Source organism: Grammomys surdaster, unplaced genomic scaffold (assembly GCF_004785775.1).
Source record: "Grammomys surdaster isolate TR1022 unplaced genomic scaffold, NIH_TR_1.0 167, whole genome shotgun sequence".
Taxonomy (NCBI): Eukaryota; Metazoa; Chordata; class Mammalia; order Rodentia; family Muridae; genus Grammomys; species Grammomys surdaster.
Window position 1 is genome coordinate 2,930,824 of NW_021604615.1, and position 13,084 is coordinate 2,943,907.

Here is a 13,084-nt window from a genome sequence, read left to right on the forward strand (position 1 = left end):
GGAAGGTTATTATATATTGCTCAATAAAACAGTAGTAAGCTTCAAAAAGGTTTTTTGATTAGCCAATTAGCAGCATTTTGTTATATAAAACACTGTATAATAGCAGCATATTTTAATTTCCACGTGTATAGACAATGAACAGTTTAAAGAAATAATGGCAAAGGCAGTCCTGAGACAACTGACATTGGTGAAACAATAGACGTGATAGAATTTAAAATCAACCCTAGCACAGCTGAGGAAACCAGGTGAAATCTACCAAATGGACCAAAGCACATCAGCAGAGCAGTGATCCCTTGGCAGTGCTGAAGACTGAACTGGACAGAATTAGGTAGCGTGGAGTGTATCTTTGCCACAGTTTTCCAAGAACACACTGGACCAAATGAGACTAGAGGATCACCAAAGGGAGTGACAAAGTGCAATGAGTATGAAATGTGTTCTGTCTTGTGGACTGACATTGAACAAGCTGGAGTTATAAGTCTCCAGCCCATCAAAACTCTTCAGAATTTATCCTGTTAAATGTTTGGTTGTGTCTGTTTTTTTGTTGTTGTGTTGTAATTTCACACATTCAGGCATAGAAAGCTGAAATAAGTAGTGGAAATAACAGTATATCCATCAGTATTTCTAAATCGGTTTTACTGAACTGTCATCTTAATATGGTATGTTGGGAAATCATTAACAAATGAAGAAACTCCTTAGTAAGGATAGATGTCCTCACTCCCCTCTAGCTGTAACAATCCTTTCACCTCCTCTTCCACATACTTTTCATTAACCCTGAGGGGAGGAGTTTGGTGAGGTCATCCCATTTAGGACAGAGTGCTTCAAAAACTCACGCTTTTTTTTTTCAATATACAGTTGTTGGTATCTGTATTATTTGCCACCTACCTGCTGGAGAAACATCTCTGATGATGCCTGAGAAAGACATTGATCTAGCAGTTATTTTATCACTGTGCTTCTTTTCAGCAGAACAGTGGTATTTGGTTTTTCCCTAGGTTCATAACCTATCTGATCTCAGGTTTTGGGTACCTAAGCAGTGTCAAGTATGGACCCCATCTCATAAAATGATCCTTAAATCTGAGCAGATAGTGGTTGTTTACTCCTAAAATGTTTGTGGAATTATTGCACTAGTGTATCATTCAGACAGGTTGTCAGCTGTCAGTGGAAGGATTTGTATCTGGATTGGTGTTAACCTTTCTCCATTGGTAATGTGAAGAGTACTTTCCAGTACCGTGAATATTGGTACTCACTGGCCAGCCATCCTGGCCTACTCAATGAGAGACCCTTCCTCAAAAGCCAACAAACAAATAACAAAAAGGTGGACAATGCCTGAGAAAGTTCACCTGAGATTCTCCTTATACAGGCACACACACACACAAACACACACACACACACACCATCCTTCTCTAATTAGCAATTTCATACCTTTCATCCTATATAATCTTAGTGTTTCAGATTCCAACAGATTCAGCATCCTAAGTAAATTGTCTTTTTTTTTTAATCTAAGAAAGATTCTGAACTTCCTGCAGCCTCCTTAGCCCTCAAATAGAAGTCGGTGAGCAGATGAATGTCCTTTATTTTTATTTCACAAAATATATGAAACCCATTGATTTCAATATCAAGTAAATGTTCACAGCTCCTTTTACACATTCTCATCCAAATGATAAAACCATGTTGTCAAATAAGGAAGGGTGACCCAATAAGATATTTACTCTAAGCTCTGAGTAAGTCATTCCCCATGTGCTGATCACAGTTTTATCTACCGGTCACTGACAATACAGAGGCACAAATTCTCTTAGATTCTATAAACATTATGTGCACATATTTGCAGGGTAATTTTCATCAGTACTGTGGTACTGGGGACGTGTGGCCAATCACATACAAGAATATAAAGAGATCATATGATTTGTAAATCGATTTTATTTAAATAGTATATCTAGATTGCTAGTAAACAAATTTGCCCAAACATGTTTGCCTTTGCACTAAAATATCATCTCCAGTGTGGCTAGAATTGGTGTCTATATTAAATAATATCTTGTTTCAACAATTTGCTTTCACAGTAACATAAGTGTTTAAGCAGTTGGACCACAAGATACAAACAGACTAGGAAGTGTGCTTTCAGACTGAAAAAGGCTTAGTTTTATGGTTAACACCATCTAAACCTTCAGAAGGTAAGAACCAAAATTATTGATTTCTAGTGACTGCTCCAAAACCACATATACAAGGAGAAATGGGCCATTTATTCAAATGAGAATAAATGGGCATTTTTCAGGATCTTGCTCACTGCCCTACCCTATGACACACCTGAAGATCAAAAGATTCTGAATACTCTGTTCTTCTATCCGGGCTCCTTCATCACCTATAATCTGCATTTTTAGACAAGCACTTTCTCAGAAGTTTTCAAGGATGTTATTCTGTAGTATTTCTTGTCCTTCCATGTAGACAAACGTTTGCACACCAACCCTATCCACTCCAGTGCTCCTTTCATCCTATCCTCTGCTGTATTACCAGACCTCTGTCTACTTTCTTCTCTCTTTTTACAGCATACATCCTCCATGGAATAGCTTAGCTACATTCTTCTTTGTGCTATACCTTCAAACTCATTTCCAGGCAAGTTCTCCAAGTTGAATGTGTCTAGTTGCTGGTAGAGATATTCATCTGAGTCTCTGAGGGCTTCCACCCCAACAGTTCCACACCAAGGTCATCAACTTCTTTTTCACTGCCTTCTACACCTACTCACCCTCTTCTAGTCACATGGTCATTGTCACTCTAGCTAGACTAATGGTATACTAAGCCCCTGGAATTTAAGTACATAGGACACAGAAGGCATTTTAAACTCATACCTGAATACTTTCTATGACATGAAGCAGTATTGATGAACAAATGGTCTTAGAAAGAATTACAAGTGAATTATATAAGGGAAAAATTAGAATAACAGACAACATCCAAAAACAGAACAAGAAAGTTTAAAATAATAGGACAAAACTCAAAATCAGGGGTTTGTGGTTGTTGTTATTCTTGTTGTTGTTTCTGTTATTGTTTTTGTTGTTATTGCTTTAATTGTTGTATTTTTGCTTTTGTTATTATTGTTCTTCTTGTTGTTATTGTTGGTGCTGGTGGTGCTGGTGGTAATAGTGGTGGTGTGGTGGTGGTTTTGAAGAGGGAGACAATAAAGAGGTGTGTCTGTGGGATGTTGTTGTGATGGTGGTGGTTGTAGTTGTTGTTGTCTGTATTTGAGAGGGCAAAAATAAGGAGGTGTCTGTGGGATGTTAAGCATGCAGACTATGTCTCCATACCTGGTAGCAAGCACCCATCCAAGAAATAGATGTTTAGTTACTTCGTGAGCAAATGTTCTTAACGGGAAGCTGGATTTACACTTTAAACTTATAGGTGAATGACTGACACATTTCTAGTTTTGCTAGTGAATCCCTTTAATCAAATGTGCAAAAGACAGTCCAGGCTATTGTTATCAATGATAACACAATGATAGTACAATACAACAGAACTGTACATGTACTTATCCCTGACTCAATATCTCTATGATATTAGAAAGGCCATAGACCTTCCCAAGCTGCCATCTTCTCATTTGTAATGGGATGTAATCATCTCCAATTTGCATAACTAGGTCTGTATCAGAAAATTTCATATGTATATGGAAACTCTTTCAACAAATACATCACCCAGTGTTGGAGGAAGATTACAAATTTCACAATGGGAGGTACCTAAGGACAGGCATATTTGAACCTCTTATCAAGGTGTATGACAACATCAGCAGCAGCTCCAAGTGTGGATGAGGTACTTGTTTTGTTGCCTCTGGCCCTTTGTGATGCCCACAAACCATATATTTAAGGTCCACTGGCTCAAATCATGACAGCAGCAGATTACACTTCATAGCCATGTCTTTTACTTAAAGTGTTTCCAAACACATTTGCTTCCACAGTTTTTACAGAACAGGGAGCCACTGAGTCAGTCAGATGCTAAGCTGGCCATGTTTGAGCATGGGGCAATGTGTTCGGTTCTGAGGATGATGAGTAAAACAACACTAGACATCCCTTGGGCAGTCTTGGAGGATGTAATTTATATGACAAGTCATCCTCAAACACTAACTCAAATGAGTCTAAAGTTAAACCAGGCCAGGTAAGAGGAAGGAAAGAGACAGCCGTGATGAAATATCTACCCAGGCCAAATCAACAAAGAAACAGAAGATCAGTGGGGCCACTGTGCATCTTAAATCAAATTCATCAGCCATGACCCAAAAGAGTAAAAGAGTGGTTTTGTTTTAGCATGAACACTCTTCCATCTGTGAAAGTATTCTTATCAAGTCCTCGACTGGATGTTTGCAGACACTGAGGGCACAGCTCCCTACAGAGCTCTTGAGTGACGAGTTGACCTGGGATCACATCAAGAAGAAGAAAAAAATAAGATGCTTCCCAAAGTTTTGAAGCTGTATAGCAGGGCCAGGGCCTGAAGACAAGAGAAGGAAGGCCAACATGGAAAGAAAAAATATGATGCATATTCCACAAACTGTGTCACTGGAGGATGTGCCCTTCACAGGAAATTTCAGAGAATACAAAATTAAGATCTTTCCAATGTACATATCTTGAGACCACTTCTATATTTAAGAAATAAATTTTCAAGATTATTTTTTTAAATTTTACAAATGGGTCTTATGTAGATATGTTACTTATGATTTTATAAAAATGGGAAACAAATGTATAACTCATAAAGAATTTAAATAAGCGTGATCTACTAATGAACTGAAATGTGAATGGTTACTAAAACTGTAGAGATGTGCGGCAGGAGAGATAGCTCAGCAGTTAAGAGCACTGGCTGCTCTTCAAGAGGACCCAGGTTCAAATCCCAGCACCCATGTGGTGACTCACAAACTCCTATAACTCCAGTTCTTGAGAATGTTATGCCCATTTATAACTTTTCCACCGGCATCACACACAGGTGTTGGACACACAGATGCAAGCAAAATACCCATTCACATAAAAATTAAAAAAATATAGAAAAAAATTGTAGAGATATGAAAATGACATGATATGACATAATTGCATATACATGCATATATGTGTGTATGTAGGTATGGATATGCATGTGTAGATATTATTTGATCTAAATTCTGACGAACACCAGCTGTGCACGCTCTTTGTGTGTGAATCTCTGCTTCTATGTGGAGAAATACACAAATGTGTAAATAATAGCTAATCTGCCTTTTAGTTTCATTCTGTCTGTCCTTCACTCCCAACCCCTAAAAGTCCATCTGTGATTAAAAAAAAAAAAAAAAAAAAGCAAAACAAAGCCAGGTGTTAGTGCAAAGAGAGAGCTTCCAGAGAGCCTTATCTCCTCTGGCTGACCCCTGAGGTTTAGGAACACTGAGTGCCCTAGCTGGTTTTCCACAGAGGAGCCAGTGACTGCCCCAAAGAAAATGGCAGCAAGAACTCAAAGCAACCAGAGTCTTTGAAAAATGCAGAAATATCTTTCAGAAGCTTTACCTCATGTTGCATGAAGCATGTATTCCAAACAAGAAGCTCATAGGTCATTAACACTGTTTCAAGTTGTTTACAAATCTTATGTAAACAGTTCCAGCAATAATGGTCATGAAATTATGAGCATATTGTTTAGAGTAAAATAATCCTATTCTTTAGACATCCATCAACTTTAGGGACTTTGAGAAGGCTAGATTCCCTTAAAAACTCATGTCTACTTCTACCTCTGTTTCTTTTAAAGACTTGTGTCTTTATTCTACATTACTAATTCAATGCAAACATGTGGCCCTTAACTGGGAGACTTGAACCATGGCTGTATAGTACCTACAGTGTCATGTATGCTGAAGCCATGACATCAGAAACTGTCACCTAAGGACATCCCATAATCTTCAGGAAGATCCCTCAGGAGGCTCTGGGTAACAAGCCAGCATCGAACTTGGCCAGCCAGCCTGTGGAATGATGCTATACACTTTCACATCAGGTCTGTGGTGCCTGGAGCCCGAAGTGCCCAGGGGGTAAGACACACAGGCTGCCCTCCCAGCTGGTGGCCATCTGCCTAAGTGACAGCTGCCAGATGGGGAGAAAGCACTGAACTGGGGATCAAACAGTAAATAAAAGAGGATTTCTTGGGAAGTGGCACTGACATCAATTCTTCATATGACTTTTTAATGCCTTGGAAGTTTTTTTGAAATATTTTGGGATGATTTTTTTTTTAAGGCAGATAAAATAATTCCGGGATAAATGTGCCTAGTGTGCAAGACATGAAATGCTTTGGGCTTCCTACAGAAAACACACTGAACTGATTTATAAATGTACTTGTTGTTCCATTCAGACTTCAAACTAGACAGATCAAAGAATCAATAAACGCAGGCTTGTGCCTCCCCTTCCAGAATAGGAAGCACTCTGCTGCTTCCATTTTGTGGTAGAGTTCCCTAAAGCTGTTCTCCCAGGAGTCACTAACCTGCTGGTTGTCACACACACTGGAACTGAACCATGAATAGAAGAAGAGGCGAGGTGATGGGATCTTGACCCACTCTTCCACTTTGAAGCCTTGATTAAGGAAAGGAAGCAATGGAAGATTGAGGGACAAAGAAAAATGGACTTTTCCTAACTCAGCTAAGAAAGAAACATTTTTCCTAAGTGTGTGTGTGTGTGTGTGTGTGTGTGTGTGTGTGTGTGTGTACACGCCAGAGACAGATGCAAGTATGAACCCTCAGAAGCCCTGGGACCTGAGGCTTGTCCATGAAACTATCCTGGATGGCCATTGAGCTCCAGTGTATCATGTTTCTGCCTCCCCTGTCCTGGGTTATAAGTATGTGCCACCATACTTTTTAAAAACAATTTTAGTATATGTGTTAGAAATGTAACTCCAGTCCTTCTGGCTGTGTGGGAAACTCTTTACACACTGAGTTATGTGCCCAACCCCTCCCATTTTCATTTTAATATTTTATATTCAGGGTATAAAAGGCGATAATACTATACAGAGGCCGGAATAACTATTAACAGCCAGAAGAAGAGTAAATCAGGTGGCAATGACCAGGTTAAGTTTTTCCTTTAAAGAAATGTAAATCTTAATTGAAATAAAAAATTAAAAGACATATTTAAATTACGATCTCATTCAAACCCAAACATGAATAAGGATTTAACGTGAAGTTGAGGACAGATGTTAAGAAGGGCACCACTGTGCTCAAGTCTTCTCATACAAACAACTGGAGGCAGAGCAGCTCCTAAAACCCTGTGAATGGGGCTACAGAGATGGCTCAATAGTTAACAGCTGCCACTGCTCTTGCAGAAGACCCAAGTTCGATTCCAAGCACCTCCATTAGTCAGGTTACAACTACATATAACTCCAGCTCACAAGGATTCAACACCTCTGGCTTCTGCAGGCGTGCCAGCTCTTGAATGTACATATACACGGTTAAAATATAAAAGTAATTCTTAAAAGAGTTTAAAGTCTGAGAATGTGAGTGTGTCTGCTTTGTCTGTGGTTTAAGGCAGCTGACACTGTGATTTGGGGGTGGGGCTTCCATTTGCATCCTCTTTAACAACAGAGCCCACTTCTCCTCTCTGTGGAATTGGTTTTATACAAGTACACGTGAAAATCTCTAACAAAAACTGACAGACACAAACCCTCTGATTTGACATTTCCCCTGGTATTTGGCTCTGGCATAATTGCTAAAAAATGGTACAGATTATTTTAATTTATTTACATTTTTATAATTCAGACTTCTATCATGCCTATTTTTATTCTATTGTGTGATGTGATTTTCTTTCTGGGGTTTTATTTTGGAAATATACATTGGCATCACCCCTAAAATGATATAATCAGTAAAAGCAAAATCTGAACACTAACACTTATGTAAATTTTCAATTCCACCATGGAAACACAGCTTAATTGGGCTCTGAGTCTGACCAGTAAATTTATTTCTAGGCAAATAGATACCAGAAAACACAGACACTCATAAATTTCCTACCAAAGAGTAAATGTCCATATTCTAGAAGGTACTATCCCTTCTAGATTGAAAGCATGCAGATGTCTAACTGTCTGAACTACAAAGCTAAGAAACATACACAACAGAAGAGATCATTAAAAATCATTTTACAAATGGCTCATCTAGCTGCGTTTCATAATCTATATTAATGACACATAGGTCCAATTGAATTGAATACCATATAAAATAACTGCAGACATCCAATTATTTTTTTTTAATGTATAGGGCAATGTCATGAGCAGTGGCATTTTCTTCCTATGTACTTGTTACTGTGATGTGTGAATTAAATGAACAGTTACCTTTCTGGTTAATTCCAAATGTACACAACATCATGAGGCTAACTGCACATTTGTCCAAGAGAATTAAGTAACAGCATTGGATGACTGACATCCATCTTCCTCTGCTGCCTCGCACTTTGAAGATATCTCCTGTCTTCCTGCTCAGAGGAAGAGGCATCAGAGGCTGGGTAGGTTTGCAGCTCACCTAGAGGACTGTTTGCCTAACATTCACAAATCCCTGTTTGGTCCCCAGCTTTGCAAAACAGGACACACATCTGTAATTCTATCACTTGGGGGATCAAGGCAGAAGGATCATAAATTACTAGTCATCCTTGGCTACTCAGTGAGTTTGAAGCCAGCCTGAGATAAGGACTCTGCCTCAAAAATAAAATGAAACAAATAAAGACAAATTCACCTAGAAGGTATAAACACAGTTGTGTTTCTGAGATCCAGAATATAGCAGTTCGTCTTTGTAACAATAGATAGCTAACTCCATCTCCCACAGGCTCTGTGCGTCAACAGGAGTTATTCTTACCTCACATTGGGAAATCCAGTGAGTGTTATTTTGCAGTTTCTCATGGTGTGTCACATTCTTCAGAGTGCCGTGCTTTAGAGAAATATTTCCTAATTTGTAGCCAAAATTCTCAGCATTTGGGAAATAGTGTTGAGTTTCTGGCAAATTCCCTGATGCTGAGCTTTGAAGTTGAACTGCAGCTGCTTCAAATCCTGAGAGGACGCAAATAACACGGTGCAGTTCACACTTCAGACCATTCCCCTCAGGTTTTTCAAAGATGATTGTGGCTTGTAAGATGCCCTGCTTCAGGGCTCTTCTTAAAATCACAAGAGAATGAAGACCTGAGTGTCAGAAAAAAAGAAATGTCTAGAGTCCCCATTGCACCGTGTGCAGTTTGAGATGATCTAAAGCAAAATACCCCACATAATCCATTCAGAGTTTCCATATTTGAGAAGTAATGACTCAACGAGATTATTCAGGCCAACTGCCTGGGTGATGAAACACCTGTTTAAAGTAATATTCTTGGAGTAGAAAAATAACTCAGCAGTCAAGAGCACTTGCTACTCTTGTGAAGGACCTGGGTTCCGCTCTTAGAACCCAAATGGCAGCACACAACTGTGCAAAGCTACAATTCCCTTTTCTCGACTCCCTGAGTACCAGGCATACAGTACACATATATACATGCAGGCAAATACTTACACACGTAAAATAAAAATATTTCAAAAAATAGTAATATTACTTTTTCTGGGACATGGAGGATCCTATCAAGATATCTTCTGCAGTTGCAATCTCCCCAAAGTTTTATGAGGTAGGTATACTTTACATAATGTGAGTAAGACTCCTTCTTCTCTAACCTTTTACTTTGTGGGTTTTGGGAATTTAACTACAACCTTGTGAATGAGAGATAAGTACACTACTACTGAGCTATGGCTCCAGTCTTCTAAACTTCTTTTAAACCAAAATTATCAGGCAGACCAGGCAAGAATATGTATCACCATGTGAGCAGGCATCTATCAGATCATCTATAAGTGTGCTCAGGGACACAGAAGTACCTAACATGATTGCCAACCTAAGTTCTTGGCACCCTTAAACAACATTGAGGATCTCTTAAGACATATCAAAAAACCAGGAGTTCCAGTGTGTATGAAAATATACACACATATGTGCGCGCGCGTGCACACACACACACACGCACAAGCACATGCACACGCACGCACACATGTGAGCACACACATATGCATACACACACACGCACCCTTTATGTTTAACAGTGCACAGCTAAATTTCATCCCCAAGTAAATGAGTTTAAAATTGGAAATCTGAGGAATTTAACACCAGCAATACCCATGGCTTCATGGTTATCACCAGCCAGAGTCAGCACTGCAGGAAATCAGCCTCCTAAGAATCTAAAACTTCCCGCCCACCCCACCCCCAGATTAGCACAGTGTCTTTCAGTGCTGACCTTGGCGATTTTCCACAATCTCTCTTTGATTCCTTTTAGTTTCTCATCACTGTGGTCATACTTGAGGTTACCCCATAGAAAATCATGTCCACTGGGTGTTCACTGTGTGCTGCATCAATTACAAACCCCTGGCAAAGGTGGGCAGAAGCAAACCCTGCCAATTTAGATGCTAGATAAGGGGAAATATTAATGTATGCTCAGTCAATCAATAAAATATTGATAGGTTGAAGATACATGTAATTTAAATTTTATGCCATAGGTAAAATACGGTCAAGATTAATTAAGAAATAATCATATGAGAAACTCATTAGTTTAACTACAAGAGCCAACTTCTTTACAAAAAGAATTTGAGGCTGTTCATCAAATTGTTGGGAGTAACAAATAATCAGACTTAAAGCTAATGTGCCAGATATTAACCCCCATAGCATGCCATAGACATGATACAATACCAATCCTAATTTTCCACTATCTGTTTCTCAGCTAGGCTCAAATTTTATTTCAGCCACCTCCAACAACTCACTCCTGTTTCCACGAATCAACCTCGTATACACAACTACTACTGATCCTAAAAGGAAGATATGTCCTCTGATGTTACCTTTCATTGTCAACCTGATACAATCTAGAATCACTTGGGAAGAAAGCATCAATACAGGGTGGCCTTAGAGCATGTCTATGGAGGGACTGTCTTGGTTACTCTAATTGGTGTAGGAAGACACAGCCCAAAGTGAGTAGCATTTTTCTTTAGGCAATGTTTCCCCAACTGTATAAGACTGGAGAAATTGAGCTGAATACAAACAGGCAGTTTTGTCTGTCTTTTCTCCTGAAGATGATGTGACTATCTGCCTGGAGTTCCTGCCTTGACTTTTCCACAATGAAAGACCAAAAGCTGAAATTGTAAGCTAACATACATCTTTTTTTCTCCTAAGTTGCTTTCTGTCAGAGTGTTTCACCATAGCAACAGAAACTAAACAAAAATAGTTCCTGGAAAATGAACTTCCTGAGCCTCAGTCCTGAAGGTATCTAGAGTTGATGAATTTGACTAGCAGAGCCCTGAGCTTTCTAAGCAGGAGAAGCTGCCAAGGTGCATAAGCATCGATCCCTACTGGAGGAATTTTCCTTCATCTACATTAGATTCAAAGAAGAATCACCAAAATATGTCCAAGGATACTCAAGATAAGTAAGAGTTTTGCTAGTTCTAGTGCTCTAGGTAGCAGCAGCTTTCTGCCAAAAACTCTTACCTTCCATCTCCACGAAGCACCCAGAACCTAGCTATGGCTTATCTCATAGAAAGTACTTACTTTATCAATAAATAATGAGCTTTCTAATCCTTAGTCCTTCTGTTATTTCTCAATGAGTGAATTTTTGAAATAAAGCCCAGGCTGGTCTCTGACTCAAATCCCCCTTTGAACCCCACTTTCCATACTGACAATCTGAATGATGCCTAGCTGTTTTCTTCTTATTCAGCCCATATACTAACTATAGTGTTTATCACTAGGGAAAACTGTATGTTAGATCCATCACTGTCCCTCCATCACTCATTCCATGGTTGTTAAGTGTTCAACCTCTTCACTAGAATATCTGATGCTTCTCTCGGTTGCCTCTAATTGATTCTTCTATTCTTCAGTAGTTTGGAATTGCTGTATTTAGTCATTTTAAAGAGTGTCTAGAATCATATCAATCCTATCTATGGCTTTCCCGACTTACAAATTACAAGCTATTAGCAAGATGACTAGCAAAGAACAGAGATTCACGGCACAAGACCACAGCCTGGTCTCATTCATCAGATGTTATCCTGTCTTCCTTGTTCCTACACAGCAGGTTCAAGTCCTGCGTCCTGTTTGCCAAGATCCTCAGCTGATTCTGACCCTAAACAGGCACTGTAGTTTCCAATCCCCTTTCTCTGGCTTCAGCTAATTCCAACTGAAAATATAAACCTCTTTGTGAATGCCATTCCCAGGAAGCCTAACCTATCCTCTGACTTGTTCTTACTCATGTGCTATTTTTGTGTTTTGACATAGTTCCCACAGGTGATAATCATTTTCCATTTAGTTTCCTATGGGATTACATGTTCACATTCAGCCCTCGCCTTAGCCTTGTGAAAGTTCAGATAGTTATGTTTCTTTTTACTCCATGCGAGAGACCTGGAGCCTGTCATATATCTTCAGATAACTAGCATTTGGCAGAACACAGAAATGACCAAATAAACCAATCGAGGTATGGCAGACACCACATTTAGGAGATACACACAAGTGATAGACTTCCCTTGAAGAAGGAAGACCAGATTAGAACCAATCCTGAAGACAAATATAATAAAAATCACATGGAAAATCAACAGGTCAATAAATGTAGTCATTGCAACACAAACTACAAATTCATGGTGGGAAACTGATGAGAAAGGATGAGAGAGATGTACAGAATGCAGGACTGGGCAGAAGGTCATGGCCTTTCACTTGAAAACAGGGCAAAAAGGAGAGAGGATAGGAGGAAGAGCCCATGTGTTGACAGTGCAGAAGCAACGGACATCTTCCCTGGCATCTCCTTGCCACTAAGCCTGGCAGCCACATGCCTAATGCACACAGCTGGAGTTGGGTGTCCATTCAGTCTCTTTTCCAAGTGTCTATTATGTTCAAGGCAAAAAAATGACAATTCTAGCTTCCAATAATTTGAAGTCCATTAGGAAATAATGCAAGGACTTCGGTAAAATCATCAACGCACGCACCTGCTTTGGGGTTTTGCTCGGAGTCTACAAAGTGCTTTCACGTGCAAGATCTCTCAAAGAAAAACGTGCTCGGGACTGGATGAGTGGCAGAGCCATAATTGTAGTCTATTGCAGGAAATTGCTTATCCTTAAA